A 15,575-nucleotide genomic window follows, 5' to 3' on the forward strand; every position below is an offset into this window, starting at 1 on the left:
GATGCAGCAACACAAAAGGCGAATGCAGTTTTGGGCTCCATCAATAGAAGCATTAGATGCAAGATACAGAAGGTTATAGTGCCTCTCTACTCAGCACTGGTTAGGCCTCATCTGGAGTAGTGGATGCAGTTCTGGGTTTCACATTTTAAAAAGGATGTAGAGAAGTTAGAGAGGGTCCAGAAGCAGTCAACAAAGATGATCAAGGGCTTGGAAGGCAAGTCGTATGAGGAGAGGCTGAAGGAGCTAGTCATGTTCACCTTGCGGAAAAGGTGCTTAAGAGGGGTCATGACAGCTGTCTTCAAATACTTGAAGGGCTGCCATAAAGCAGGGGGAAATCACATTTCTCTTTTGCTGCAGAGAGAAGAATGTGCCCCAATGGCTTGAAGCTGTAGCAATGTAAATTTAGATTGGATATCCAAGAAACTTGGATATCCAAGAAACTTCTTTTCTGTGAGAATAGTGAGGCAGTGGAATAGATTGCGTAGGGAAGTAATGGATTCTTCATTACTGGAGGTGTTCAAGAAGAGGTTTGACAGCCACTGGTCAGGGATGATCAAGTTATAGCTATGCCTATTTTCTACCATGGGTATTTCCCATGCTTCTGGGCTTTGCTGGTTGTGGTTTCATGGCCTGCCAGGGGCCCCAGCCAGGATGGGGCCATGGTTGGGCAAGGAGCAGCACTGGGGATAGAACAGGCACATGGGGCCGGGGCTGGGATCCTGGGCCAAGCAATGGTGGCTTGCTGGCACCCAAACAGTAAGTGATGGCTTTGTGGATGATGGGACCAGGTATTGGGAGCTGATGGGCCCCAGAGTGAGCAGAATTCAAGGGGCTGTCACTAACTCTGAAGTCCTGGTGGGAGGCCCAGGTCCTTCTGCAGACACCCTGACTCCTGGTGCTGTGTGGAGCCATGCATTAGCCCAGCCTGAATGGTACTGGGGGAAGAGAGCAGCTGCCATTTGCAGCCCTGGCACAGCTGGAAGGAGCTGGGGATGGCAACAAATTGCTGAGTGGAAGCAGGAGCTTGGCAGCTGGTTGGGGCTCAGCAGGCAGTGGAGCCACTGCCCAGGTGGGGAGGATTGGAGGGTGAGGCTGTGGGAGGGAGAGTGTGAGCCAGGCAGGGCTGCACAGGGCATATTGGGTGGCAAGTGCTGGGTGGGAGCCACACAATGGGGGCCATGCTGGAGATACTGTGCAGTAGGGGCAATCAGGAGCAGAAGCTCTGTGAATGCAGCTGGTCACTGCTGGACTCCTGTCTTGTCATCCTGGAGACTCCATGGAGACTGGCCAAGACCCACGTGGGCAGGTTGCTCAGACAGGCGGATCAGATGGAGCCACTTAGGGAGTTTTGGTGAGCTATTTTGGAGGAGGCAGGGGTTCTGACCAGGATCATGACAACTCACCAAAATTCCCTTTGTGGCCTGCAGGCCCAGATAATGGCTTACCCCTTCTCTACTGCCTTTGTGTCCAGAAGTCTTGGCAGCAAACAGCAGAGACCACTGCCATAGCTCATGCATAGCCAGGCTCTTGTGGTGGCAACATGTGACTGCTTAAGTTCTGTGCAAGGTGGACTCTGGGAAGGCACTGGTTGCTAAGTGGATTGTGGCAGACAGCTGAAGACATGGGTATATTGACCTTCAGCCAGCTGGTAAATATTGGCAACATACTTGCTTCGTGTCAGCTGCTCTTTTCCTGCTGGCTGACTGAGTCAGCATCCCCTATGCCTGGCATTAGAAAAGAGTCTACTCTTAGAATTCAAGCATTTCAAGGTCTCTAAGGATTTCGTGTTATTCCTCACAATTGGAACCTATTATTTTCTATTTATTATATAAGCAAATATCAGATTCTGGTAAGAAGACATGATGATGTGTTACTATAATGGAGCTACTAAAATACTTCCAAACACTGCAGTCATTTAGGGTGTGTACAAAAGTTCAAATCAACCAGTTGAAGTTGAAATGTCTGAAGTTCAACTGGTTGTTTTTCAGATGTCTTATCCTGTACATAAGTGCAAAGACCTGTTTGTACACTCTGCAGATAGCCTGCAATGCTAAATGCACCCAGGCAGGGAAACCAGGAGCACGCATGCATTCCAGAATGCATACAGGCTCTTCTGTTTGCCTAGGTATAGATGTCAGAGGCCCAGGGCACACACAGGTCAGTGTTCTCTCTCTAGCCTTTGAGGCAGGATCCATAGGGAGTGTCCATGTGAGGAGGGTGGGGGTTGTTCATTGTCTCTGGTCTCCATGGTTGGTGTAGGCGAGCAGTGTCCTTGATGTGGGTGGGGGTCCAGAGTCCCTGGTCAAATATTTGAAAGGTCACTGTAAGAAAAGGAAGGAGTATCATTCTTCCTTGCTGGACACATGCTGGTGGGTTAAAACTGCAGCAAAGCAGATTTAGATTAGATCTCAGGAAGTCACATTTGATAGCAGGAAGAGGTCCCTTGAGACCCTTTGGGTCAATATTCGACAGGGATCAGGAGACGGAGAGCTGATAGTAGGAGCCTACTACAGGCCTCCCTCCCAAGAAGAGGAGAGTGATCAGGCATTCTCTGGGGGACTGACTGAGGCAGCCAGCACTAAAGGCCTGATTGTCATGGTTGACTTCAACTATCCTGACATCTGTTGGGAGGACCATTCAGCCAGCTCCAGCTGGTCAGCCAACTTCTTGGCAGCTATTGACGATCTGCTCCTGACACAGGTTGTGGAAAGCCTGACTAGGGTAAAGCCACTCTGGACTTAGTGCTGACCAAAGGGGAGGACATGGTAGGTGACCTGAGGATTGTAGATACTCTGGGTGACAGTGATCACAGTCTGAATAGGTACACCATCCATTGAAAGGCTGGGAATTCAATTAGTAGTACAGACTTTGGCAAACTCAAAAGACTGGTTAGAGAGCCCTTCTTGATACGTGACTGGATGATTTAGGAATTCAGGAACGGTGGTGCTTCCTTAAAGGGGCAATTCTTTCTGCTCAAAAAGAGGCCATTCCCATGCAGTCAAAAAGTAGAAAAGGAGCCAAGACACCCGCTTGGTTCAACAGGGATATTAGGGAACTACTGAAAAAGAAAAAAGAGGCATACATGCAATGGAAAAATGATTCAGCAACCAGAAAGGAGTATATTTATATCACCAGGGTCTGCAGGTATGAGACATGGAAAGCCAAGGCAGGCATGGAGATCGAGCTGGCAACCAAAATAAAGGCCAGAAAAAAGTGCTTCTATATATACATAGGGGGCAATAAAAAATTTAGCTCCAGTGTGGGAACCCTATGAATATGGAGGGGCAGCCCACAGTTGATTCCCACAAAAAGGCAGAGCACCTAAATACACACTTCACATCAGTATTCTTGAAATCAGACAGGGCTGTTCACCTGCCCAGGGAATATGTGGAAGACAACAGACCACATGCAATCAATCCTGAACAGGTGAGGAAACTCTTAGGGCATTTGGACGCTTTTAAGTCTCCTGGGCCAGATGACCTGTATCCAAGAGCCCTGAAAGAACTGACTGAGCTTATAGCAGGGCCACTGGCAAAGCTGTTTGAACAGTCATGGAACTTGGGGGTGGTCCTGGATGACTGGAAGAGAGCCAACGTGGTACCTAACTTCAAGAAAGGGAAGAGGGATGATCCTGCAAACTACAGACTGGTCAGTCTGACTTCAGTCCCAGGAAAAATTTTTGAAAAAATTGTTAAGGAGGCCATCAATTACAAGCTTATATCAAGCAACCAGCATGGCTTTGTCAAGGGCAGATCATGCCTGACAAACCTGGTGTCCTTCTATGACCAGGTAGCTAATCAGCTGGACAGGGGACATGAAGTTGATATAATTTACTTAGACTTCAGTAAAGTCTTTGATTCTGTTTCGCACAAGATTCTCTCAATTAAATTGGAGGGTACTGGCCTAGACCAGTCTACAGTGAGGTGGGTGGACAACTGGCTTAGAGGCAGATCCCAGAGAGTTGTAATTGATGGGATGGCCTCATCCTGGAGGGAGATCTCCAGTTGTGTCCCCCAGGGATTGGTGCTTAGATCCATGCTCTTGAACATATTTATTAATGACTTGTATGAGAGGGTGGAACGCTCAGTTATTAAGTTTGTGGATGATACCAAGCTGTGGAGAAACATAGGCACATCAGAGGATAGGGTAAGGATCCAGGATGACCTTGAGAGACTACTTTTATGGGCAGAACAAAATCAGATGAGGTTTAACAGGGAGAAGAGCAGGGTTCTTCATCTGGGCAGGAAGAACCTTCACCATAACTACCTGATGGGTGGTGGTCCAGTGGTTGGCACAGCATCTGAATGTGACCTGGGGGTCACAATCGACTGGAAGATGAACATGAACTAACAGTGTGATGAGGTTGCCAGCAGGGCAAATAGAACTCTGGCATACATCAGCCCCTGTGCTGCCAGTGGATCCAGGGAGGTGCTTCACCTTCTCTAGTTAGCATTGGTGAGGCCACAGCTGGAGTACTGTGTCCATTTCTGGGCGCCGCACTTCAGGAAGGATATAGATAAGCTTGAGAGGGTACAAAGAAGGGCCACCCATAAGATTAGGGGCCTGAAGGATAGGTCCTATGAGGAGAGACTCCCAGAACTGGGCCTGTTCAGTCTGAGTAAGAGAAGACTGAGCGGTGACTCAATAGCCACCTACAAGTACATCAGGGGAAGCACCAAAATCTTGGGGAACAACCACAGGAAGGTACCACAGGAAGGTACCACAAGGAAGGACGAGGACCAATGAACACCAGCTTATAGAGGGAAAATTTAGGCTGGACGTAAGAAAAAACTTTTTTTTCCAAAAGGGTAACTAGAATCTGGAACACAACCCCAGCAGAGGTGGTGCAGTTGCCATCCTTGGAGGTGTTCAAGAGGAGGCTGGATAAGCACCTCAATGAGCTCATTTGAACCCAATACCTCCTGCCATGACAGGGGACCAGACTTGATTATCTTGCAGGTCCTTTTTGGTCCTTTGATTCTGTTATTCTATAAAAATATTCCGAACTAGAGAACATTGAAAAAATTGCCTTGGGAAGTGTGGGATATCTTTCCTTGGAGTGTTACAAGAAGGGGGTGGATAGGCATTCCTTTGGAGCTCTTTAGGAAGAAAACATTCTGCATGCTTGTAGAAAGTTAGATAAGAAGACCATTGAGGTTCTTCTAACCCCACACTTTTATGATCTTATGAAGTTGCAGCAGTTAATGCTTTTCATTCCATAGATCCTGTGTATTAACCAAGAGGCAGTTGATATATCTGTATGCACTTTTAATGGTACTGAAAGTATTGTTACAGAAGCCAGACATGCTCTGACGTTCTCCGTATGTACTAGGAATGTAAAGTTTCACTGGATCCTCATTTTTATATAATTCAAGGATTATTTTTACATTAATCAATTTTTTGTGTTTTACAATAAGAAAGTGACATAACAATGAACTAATAGCAAACACAGAAAAAGCAAACAAGTGAACATCATAAAAATCAGGAAATTTGACTTAGAAACACATAACAACTGAAAATATTTTTTACTTAAGTTTTTGCATTGCAAGTAAAGAACACTACTTTTCTGGATAGTAACAATGCGATTAATTCTAGATCCGTTATATGCAGTCTTCAGGGAAACACTGACCTCTCGCTACCACTTTAAATGTAATGTCCATCTATGCAAAGAGCCTTGACCCAATGAAGAAAGGAAACCACAATTAAAAGTATTTCTGGAGAGGTTGGTAGAAGCCCTGCTTCACTCTAGCCCCTTTCTTGTAAATAAAGCCAGCGGTCCTTGTGATCATAGGTCCAAGAATCCTTGATCGCTTTTGTTTCCTTCCACAGTTTTACAGGACAGTTATTTCCATGAGAATGCCAAGGTGATAGATACTCTCAGGAAGACAAAAATCTTCTAAAAGAATTTGCCGTTTTTTTTATTAGTGTATGGACTCTGAATATCTTCCCTAGCTTCATTGCCTGGGAATCTCTCAGCTTTGTTGGACCCTCTGTTCACTGTCTTGATGACAGCTCCATTTCTAAATTGTAACCTTACCTATCTTTGCTACTGGAATCAACAATTATGGCCATGATGTGGTAAGATAGTTTTGTCTCATGCAACATTCCAGCCAGGTTTCAGAGTCTTCTCTACTCCTCTCATGTTCTCTTGTCTTGTCTCCTCTCCTCTCCTTTTTTGGACATGTCTTTTGCAATTCTATGAACTGGTTAATTTGTACCTTCTTAACTTTTGTTTAGGTGGGGAAAAACCAACTAGAATATTTTACTTCCTGGATTTTTTCTCTCCTATTAATTTCTCTGAGGGGAAAAAAGACAGTTAAAGTAGAGCTTAATAGCAAATACAGATGGTAAGGAGCTGAAACACCCACAACTAGGCTCCACCTGTTGGTGGCAACCAAAGATGAGTTCAGATCATAATACCTTGAAGTAGTTTGTTGGGGTTCCAGATGTAAGGTCCAACTTCATGAGCTTGACCTTTGAAAATGAGGAAACTTTGGGGAAGTATAGAGCTGGGTTCATTTGAATCTGCTAATGCTGATACAAGCTCATTTCTACTCAAAACATGCCAACCTGCTGTAGGCAACTTGCGGTTCTACATTCATTCAAGTTTACTTTCACTCATTCCTATGGGTGAGTTATTTAAACATAATTGTTCCAGACATTGATTTTAAAACTGCTCTTGAGCTGGAGACCCGTATTGGTAACGTATCTGATAGTCCCCTGTACATTAGTGTATCTGGACAAAAGAAGCCAGAAAAACATACAGCTTACAGGAAAGGAGAAAAAAAATAAAAATGAGAATATTCCTTAGATGACAAGTTCTTGGGACAGGAACTGTGTTTTAGGCTCATGGTAATTTTCACATTTCACATTTATGTTCTTAGAAACATCTAGCACAATCAGGTCCTGCTTCATCAATGTTGCTACTAGGCAGAACCATAATGAAATTTAATCATCATCATATTCTTTGTGCAGTGAAGTTCCTTACTTGTCATCAATGGCTAAGCTTGCTAAACAGGGAAGAGAGCAAATTAAAGAGTAGGTATTTAAAATGATAAAATGCTTTATTAAGACTTTTATATTCTCTTTCAATGACTCAAGAATCTATTTGCATTTTTCTAATTACAGCCCTGTTCTTCCATGCCCTTCAGTATTTCAGTGGCACTACTCACATGTTTAATTTGTTGGAAGGCTGGAGCCTCTGTGTTACTTGAATTCTACTAGAAAGACTCTGAATGTATAGGTGCTGACTCCATGGATGTTCCGCGGCTCAAGCACCCACCGAAAAAAATTAGTGGGTGCTCAGCACCCATGAATCATTGATGCCCCAAGAAAGAGTCCAGAGGCAATTTGGGAGAGAGGAATTCCTCTGGAGTCCCGGGATCACATGCCAGGAGGAGCCTGCTCTCGTTGGCCTGGGGCCAGTGAGGAAATTTAAGAACAAGCCAGAAGACAGACCAGCGTTCAACTTCCTAAGGAGAGGAGAGAGCACAGCACAGCTGTGCAATCCATGTGGAGGTGTGAGACCAAGATGACTGAACAAAGGAGCCTTGGAAGAACCAGGATGAGACCCAGTGAGGACCAGGCTGACCTGAGAAAGAGAAAGATAAGTGAAGCAGGATGCTGTGTAGTCAGGCCAAGGACTGGGTGGGGAAGAGATCTACACTCTGAGACCCACTAGCACCCATCGGCAAAAACCAAAGTTGGCACCTATGTCTGAATGTATCCACATTCAAAGCTACTATGTGATAGCTTTTTTTCTACTAGAGTAATACCCCCTCTTTAATCAAAAGAAGGCCTCTACCACTGCCCAGCAGCTGCCAGAGAGTGAGGTATACACCCCTGTGTCTTCTCCTGTGGTCCCTTCAGCCACTGGTGCCTTCTCAGGGTGTCTCTTACGCCCTGTCAGCATAGCTGCTGAGGGGACCCACACAAAGCCACCAGAAGAGTGTGGATGTGAACACATTCTGGTAATTATTCTGTCAGCAGAAGTTATGGTGGCAGAAGCAGCCAACTGTGGATGAGGCCTCAGTCACCTTGTTTTTTTCAAAGAAGCAAAAAGATCTCTTTGAAGCTAAAGATGATGTTTTCTCCTTCCTTTTTTAGATGTCTGACCAAATTATCTGTTGGAGTAAACTGGTTCATCTTCATTGAAGTACAGAGACATACACTGTGATACATAAGGAGAGTGTTTTGCTGATGGGCTGTTGAAATTTTTCCAGAGATATGTCAATTGGGCATTGAGTATGACTGTTTGAAATATTTAAGGAAATGAGCCCAAACTAAAATAATGTCCTGGTGACATACACCCTGGTGTTCTGCTGTTTAATTTTAAAGGCACAGAAAGGGCAGAGAATCCTGTTCCTGCTTATATAGAAATCAATATGAAAATTCCCATGAATCTAAAAAAGAACAAAATTTGAGTTAGAGTTTCAAAGGAAAATAAAACAGGACATGGTTCCAGTACAGAGGAAAGACAGGAGACTTAGTAAGAGAGCATTACAGCTGAATCATACAAAAAGGGAGACAAGGATGAATATAAAGAAATAAAAGGGTTAGAATGCAAAATGAGTTACAACTAGCAATATATATATACAAAGTGATATGCCAACAACAATAATAGGAAGACAAAGGAAAGGATAAGTCCATTACTTAACAGGGAAGGAGATCAGATGTTGCAGAGAAGGTTGACAAGTTCTGTACCTTCTTTGCTTGATCTTCATCAAAAAAAATTAGCTTTCATGAACTGTATGAGTATTTCTAACATGAAAAAGGTCAAACAACTAAAGGTAAAGATTATTTAAATATATTCAATTCAGCAGGGCCTGATGAAATTTAGCCTACAATCGTTAATGAATGGCCAAGACAATCTCTGAACCGTTAATTATTCTCTTTATGAACTCATGGAGAATTGGGGATGCCATAGAAAATAAAAGGATGGCAAACAAGGTATGTATCTTTAAAAACAGGAGAATAAGAGGGATGTGGGGAATTATAGACCAATCAGCTAACTTCAATACCTGGAGAGGTACTAGAATAAATTATTGAACCATGTATTTGAAAACACATAAAAAAAAGCATAATAAAGACCTAAAAAGCAGCAAAGAACAAGTTTGTCAAGAAGAATCACGTCAAACTCATCTAATTTCCTCTTTGATAGGGCAACTCACTGTGTGACAGAGAAGCTGAGAACATGACAGACCTTGATTTTTGGAAAGTTTTGACATTGTCTTATGTGACATTTTCATGTTCAGACTAGGAAAATACAGTGTAGACCATGGGTGCCAACCTTTTTAGCAGGTATGCCACAAATTAACTCTACATTCTTCCTGAGGGCCACTCCCCTAGCTAATCTGCTGTTCTGCTTTCTGTTTCCCACCCCGGGTGGAGGGCAGATGTGCTAAGGACTTCCACCTCCTTGGTGTCCAGAATCAAAAGCATTCCTAGAGAGTGTTGGTGTGGCCTGAGCTAATGTCTAAAAATTAGCCCTGCTAAACTGCAGCTGAAATCAAAATCTAAGTAAAGATTTGAGGATGATCCTGCCAACCCATGGGATGAAGGTTTATCATGGTCTGAGATATTAAATGTCTTTTTAATAATTGTATCTGTCCCTGAAAATATAATTCATTTGTCACCAGAAAAAGCAGGTAATTCTAGATTATGTGGCTTAGTTTTTCATCTTGTATATATCAGTGTATCATCTACTGATGTCAGTGGAGCCAGGCCAAAGTACACCAGCTAAGGATTTGGCCTGGTATTTTGTTTTGCAAGGAAAAAAATTGCCACATATTAGAAAATTCAAGAAAGCGAATTGTAGGACAGTGCTGAAAGGCGTATTTGAGGGATGAATTCCAAAGCATTTTCAAAGGCAGAGTTAAAGTGTGTCCAGGCATTTGAGAATCCCTGAAGCACTGTGGATCTAATACCAACTTTAAATCTTTGTGAATATTAGGATCCTAACTGTATATGAAACTAATGCATTTAGCTGCACAAACAGCTGAAAATGAAGCCAGAACTAGCCGAATGCCAAATGATTCCAAGAGTCATTTGGAAAGAAACACTGGGATGCTCACTGGCTAGCAAAACCTTGCCCAATTATTGTCACTTCAATTCATCTCATAAATTCAAATCAGATGCTAGGGACCAATCCTACTCTACCATTAATCCTGCTTTGCCATCTAAAGGCAGATGAGTAAGAGGCACTTAGTGGCACCGAATGGATTTTAGACAGTTCTGTGACTAAACTTCTTAGCATGCTCACTAAAGTCTGGGCACTGCAACCACACAATTCTAACACAAATCTCCTCTTGCAATCCTGTTCTTCTTGGGAAAGGACGGAGGGGAAAAGTTCTAGTCAGAGGAAGTTTTCCTAGTCAGAGGAAAACCAAAGCTAGAAGTTACTTGATGGTGGATGCAGACAAGGACTGACCTGCTTTAGTAGACTTCATTTTAGGGGACTTAACCAGGAATATTATGACCAAGTTTTTAAGCTTTCCTCAGTAAAAGGGGCTTCAATCCCACATGTCATTCTTACCCTAACTGCGTGGCATGGCCAAAAGACTGCTTCTTCTGCAGAAGCTGGTCTGTCAGAAAGGCCACAGGGGAAGGTATGTGGGGTCATTCAGATAGGACATGTCTTGTATCTGGACCTCTGCTTCTGTCCGCAGTGTTGCCGAGCCAATGACTATTTAGTACAAAAGACAGAAGCAATGTTGAGGGCAAGAGCAGGGAAAAGCATGGAAGGCACTGTCTCTTCTGAAGTAGTGCCTACTGTCACTGTCACTAAGGCACAGAGCAAAACTCCCTTTGGTTGCTCTCCTTTCTTGGCTGAAGGAAATGTTTAGTCAGGATAGAAATCCAAAATCTGAATAAGTAGCACATAAAGCTACTGCTTTTGGACAGCTGAGTGAGTAGTACTGAGAGGCATAAAGGTAGAGTAGGATTTGGGCCCTAGTGGGGACACCTATACACATGCTCTGATGTGTTCTGATTAAAACACTTCAGAGCAGACTTGATGAATCAAGTCCCCTGGAGCATTCTAATCAGAAAGCTCCAGCATGCCGCAGTGTCTCATATATTCAGAATCCCTGCATTTTAAAATGGCAATGGGGGCACTTTAATTAAAGCTTGTCAAACGAGTTCCAATTCTCCCAATAAGCATGTGCACAAATCAGTACTGTGAAAGGATACATGAGAGCATAGGGAGGAGGAGCTGATTGCAGAGCTTCATCTGGTCTCAGTTACTAACACAACACTCCTTGCAGGGTGCATGTGATAAGATGGCTTCAGCACTTGGAATCTGCTTCCTAGGCAGGACAGCTCACTTTGCGGGCCTGGAAATTAACATAAAACAAATACATTTTTAGGACGTGAAACCTAGCCCAAGCTCCATGAAATCCATACATGGAAAATTACATCTTTTCAATGGCTATGGAATATTTTATTAACTGTGGGTAGAAGTGGCATGGCTTGAGTTCCAGATTGCTAGGATTGTAGAGAGAGTCAGCAATGTGCTGTGTGTTAGAGGAAGGACATGAAAGAACTGGCAAGAAATGCATCCCCAGTGATTCTGCGTAGGTCATTTCCCCATGACAGACTGCAGTCAATGCTACAGCCTGTCCTCTTACAATAAAACAGTTGCGTCTCACAACCATTCTGCTTATTAATTACGGCAGCCTGGAAAGTGAATAGAGAGGAGGTGCACTCCATTTTTCCTGTAAAAGTGATGATTCTTAAGTTTAAAAGCAAGCTGTTCTAAATGCAAAATGACCTCATTTTTAGGGGCGAAATCTTACTCAACTAAATATCTATGGGCATAAGTCAAGGGAGCCACCCTACATTAACAGAAATCAGCTGCACATCTGATCCACTGGACCTACTTGGCTATTTCATTATAAGCACAAATTCACTACCCAACATTTCCAAAGTCAGGTGCCAACAGTTACAGCATGAGCATAATTAGGTGGGGCAACAGGTTCAACTGCTCTGGGCGTTGTCTTTGAGGGGTGTGTGTGAAGAAAAGCAGCTTCTGCTGCCTGCTTGTGACCATGAATAGGAAATCATTACTTCTGCTTTGCCCTAGAAACCTGTCTGCAGCTCGATATTGCTGAGTTAGGGTCCCATGTCGGGCTGGCCAGAAACCAAGCATTCTGTTTTCCAAAAAAATTGGACCTTACAAAATTTGTTTTTGTTCTGCATCAGAGGGTGAACTGTCCCTTTCTATGGGTTTGGTGAGAAACAAGAGAAAGAGAGAGAAAGAAACTATGCTTAGTCCTAACAAACTGATAGCTCAGCAGTAATAGCTAGGGTGTGGGAAGTGCCCTAATAACTGAGCTGTAGGGTGAGTTCCTTTCTCACTCCTGTCCTGTAAAGCCATTCTATTCTGCGTAAATAATTAAATATTCATCAGATAGTCTATAGCAATGTGGTACACTCAGCTTGGATGTAAGAGACTCAGGTTCATATCCTTCTCCAAACTGGGTAGAGCAATATTTTGAAGCACTAGTGGTGTGGCTATTCTGGGCTGAGTTCCTCTCTCTTCAAAACCCAACCTGAGAGTGTTTGATCAGAGCTGCTGCACTTCAGATTATCATCTCTCATTGAATGCAGGCACTTGCTAAGGTGCCTTCTTGGCATATACCATTATATATTTTGATTAGAGTTCTCTAACAGTACACATTCCAGATGTGTATTAACCATCCCCAGTGACTATGTTCTATCTTAATTGACACATATTTGGAATTGCCTTTTCGATTGGCAAGGAATGATTTATCAAAGTACCAACTGTGTTTCAGCTGGCAGAACTCTCTGTGTGCATTTGGGTCTCTGCAAACACAGAATGATCAGTATAGTATGAATACAGCCACTTTAGTAAGAAGCAATTACTTGGAGAGGAGAAATAAACTAACACAAAAAAGAGATTGGGTGATTATTGGTTATTCAGAGGGAGAATATGAACAGTGACTTAGATATATTTGGATTCAATTTTGTGCACCTGTGTATTACGAAGATGCCATAATGCTGAGAACAAACAAAAATACACGAGGAACATTAATAAGGGAACAGTCACCAACATTTTTAAGGGTGTAAGTCATAAAGGAAAAAGATTGTTTTATGGGCAGCATTCACAAATAGCTGGAGGAAATAAGGTAGAAGAAATTGTGACTGGCTAACTATCAGAGAGTGAACAGTCCCTTTAAACAAGTTAGGGCTCAGCCTCACCTGTACCTCTCCAGCTGAAGGGAAATCACTGGGGTCATATGATGGGAATCTGCTCTTCTACACTGAATATGTCCTAATAGTGTAATTCATCAGACTAGAGCTGAAAGGAAGGATAGTTTGCATCCCATGTATCTTCACTCATGTAAAGACAGTGTTGGAAACCAGATTATTTTCATCCACCTTCCTGCCAGGTGTCCTAATCATTTCTGTTTCAGCCTCTATTTTTTGTGATTCTCCAAGATTCTCTAAGTCTCTGACCAGTGCCTCTTAGGCTGTGATTCTACCAGATCTCAGAAGCAGAACACAACTGTCGATCAGTTCTAGAAATGGAGATCCTTTTGCTGGAGAGCAGTGTCTCAGCAAGGAGCATCACCACTTCTCTCTGCATCACCACTGGATCCAATCCCTAGTTCAGTATTTCTTCTTCTTGCCTGTGACTTCTGCAACTGAGGACTGAGGAGCAGGTACTGGGTCAGATCCCCATACTGGAAAATAATAGGGGAACTAGTGAAGTGGCTTTTGGCTGCTTTGCTCCAGAAGAATGAGACTTTTGGAAGAGAGAAAACTGAGTTGGTGGCCAGATGAACACGTATCCTAGTGTAATTTGGCTTGGTTCTGTATACTGGCTTAAATTATACTGGGATCAGAAATGGACAAATGTATAGCTGTGCTGGAGTAGCTCACACAGGAGACATTTATGACTGCTCTTTGCAGGCAGGTGTGTGTGTGGGGGAGTTCATAAAAATCTTTTTGTCTTTATCAGATGCCTATCCTGGTCTTGATGCAAATAGATGAAACCTAAACTGGGGTAATTTATAATGGTACAGTTTTACTCCTCAGTCTTCACAGAACTGACTGAAGTAACCCTGACTTAGGGGGTTGTGTCCTCTGCCCGTTACCTTGATACACTAGAGAATGTTGATTACTTCAGTACAAGAATTTTGGGTGTTTATACCCTGAGATATTGAATGCTGTTGGTAATCTTCATAAGTCTTTTTTACTCCTCTCTTCCTGATCCATCTCTAGCAGTAGCATTCTGTCTACTTGGGTTGTCTGAAGAAAAATAGAGGTATTGTTCTTTGCTTTCTGTTCTAACTTCAGTACTGTTAAACAGCTGTTTAATTTCAGTGTAAAATATGCTCCATTTTATAAATATGAGATTACTAATTTGCACCCTTCCAACTAAACTCTACACAGAATTCTATTGACTCTTGGTGAAGAAGATGAAGAAATCCTTGAGTACTCAAAATGGGAAATATCATTGCAAAAAAAATGCAGGTATCTTCAACTCCACTCACAAGCTAAAGAGATAAATCACAAAACTCCTTAATTACTAAGAACTAGCATAAAGCGATATATGCTTTATGTACATCATATATACCATACAACTATGCTTTAATACACTTTAGTTTCAGATTAACATCTTTGTGATTTCATAAACGCTGTAACCCTGCTCTTGTGTACTAAATTGTGAGTGAGGTAGCTTTTTCCTTTATACAGCAACATAACTTGAAATGAATGTGGGATCAGGGGCATAATTTTATTATACACAGCAAAGTGTATTATGTTTACTTTTTGAAGTACAGGTTTCCCTCACCAACTTCAGGGTTAGGTTCCTGAAAACTCCTGTGGTTGGCAAAACTGTGGTTGGTAAGACAAAGGGCTTATGGGAAAAATGGGGCTAGGGACTTGAATATGAATAAAGTTTTCATAGATTTCATAGACATTTGGGCTGGAAGGGATGAAGGATCATCGAGTCCAGCCCTCTACCCCAGGGGCAGGAAGTCAGCAGAGATCATAGGATCCCAGCAAAATAAGCATCCAAATGTGTCTTGAAGGCGTTCAAAGTGGGTGCTGGAACCACCTCCAGCGGCAGTCTATTCCAAACCTTGGGAGCTTGGACAGTAAAGAAATTCATCCTTATGTCCAGCCTGAATCGGTCACAACAGAGTGTGTGATCATTCAATCTGGTCATCCCTTGGGGCACTCTGATGAACAAATGTTCCCCCAGATGCTGGTGAACACCCATGATAAACTTATAGGTGGCCGCCAGATCACCCCTGAGTCTGCGCTTTTCCAGGCTGAAGAGTCCCATGGCTCTCAGCCTTTTGCCATAAGATCTGTTTTCCTGACCTCTGATCATGCGTGTGGCTCTTCTCTGCACTCTCTCAAGCTTCTCAACATCCTTTATGAATTGTGGAGCCCAAAACTGGATGCAGTACTCCAGCTGCGGCCTCATCAAGGCCCAGTACAAGGGGAGAATGACATCCCGGGATTTGCTTGAGAAGCATCTATGGATGCAAGCCAGTGTTTTGGTCGCTCTACTAGCTGCAGCATCGCAGTGAAGGCTCATG

Source organism: Gavialis gangeticus, unplaced genomic scaffold (genome assembly GCF_001723915.1).
Source record: "Gavialis gangeticus isolate Ggan-Ray unplaced genomic scaffold, GavGan_comp1, whole genome shotgun sequence".
NCBI classification, from domain to species: Eukaryota; Metazoa; Chordata; order Crocodylia; family Gavialidae; genus Gavialis; species Gavialis gangeticus.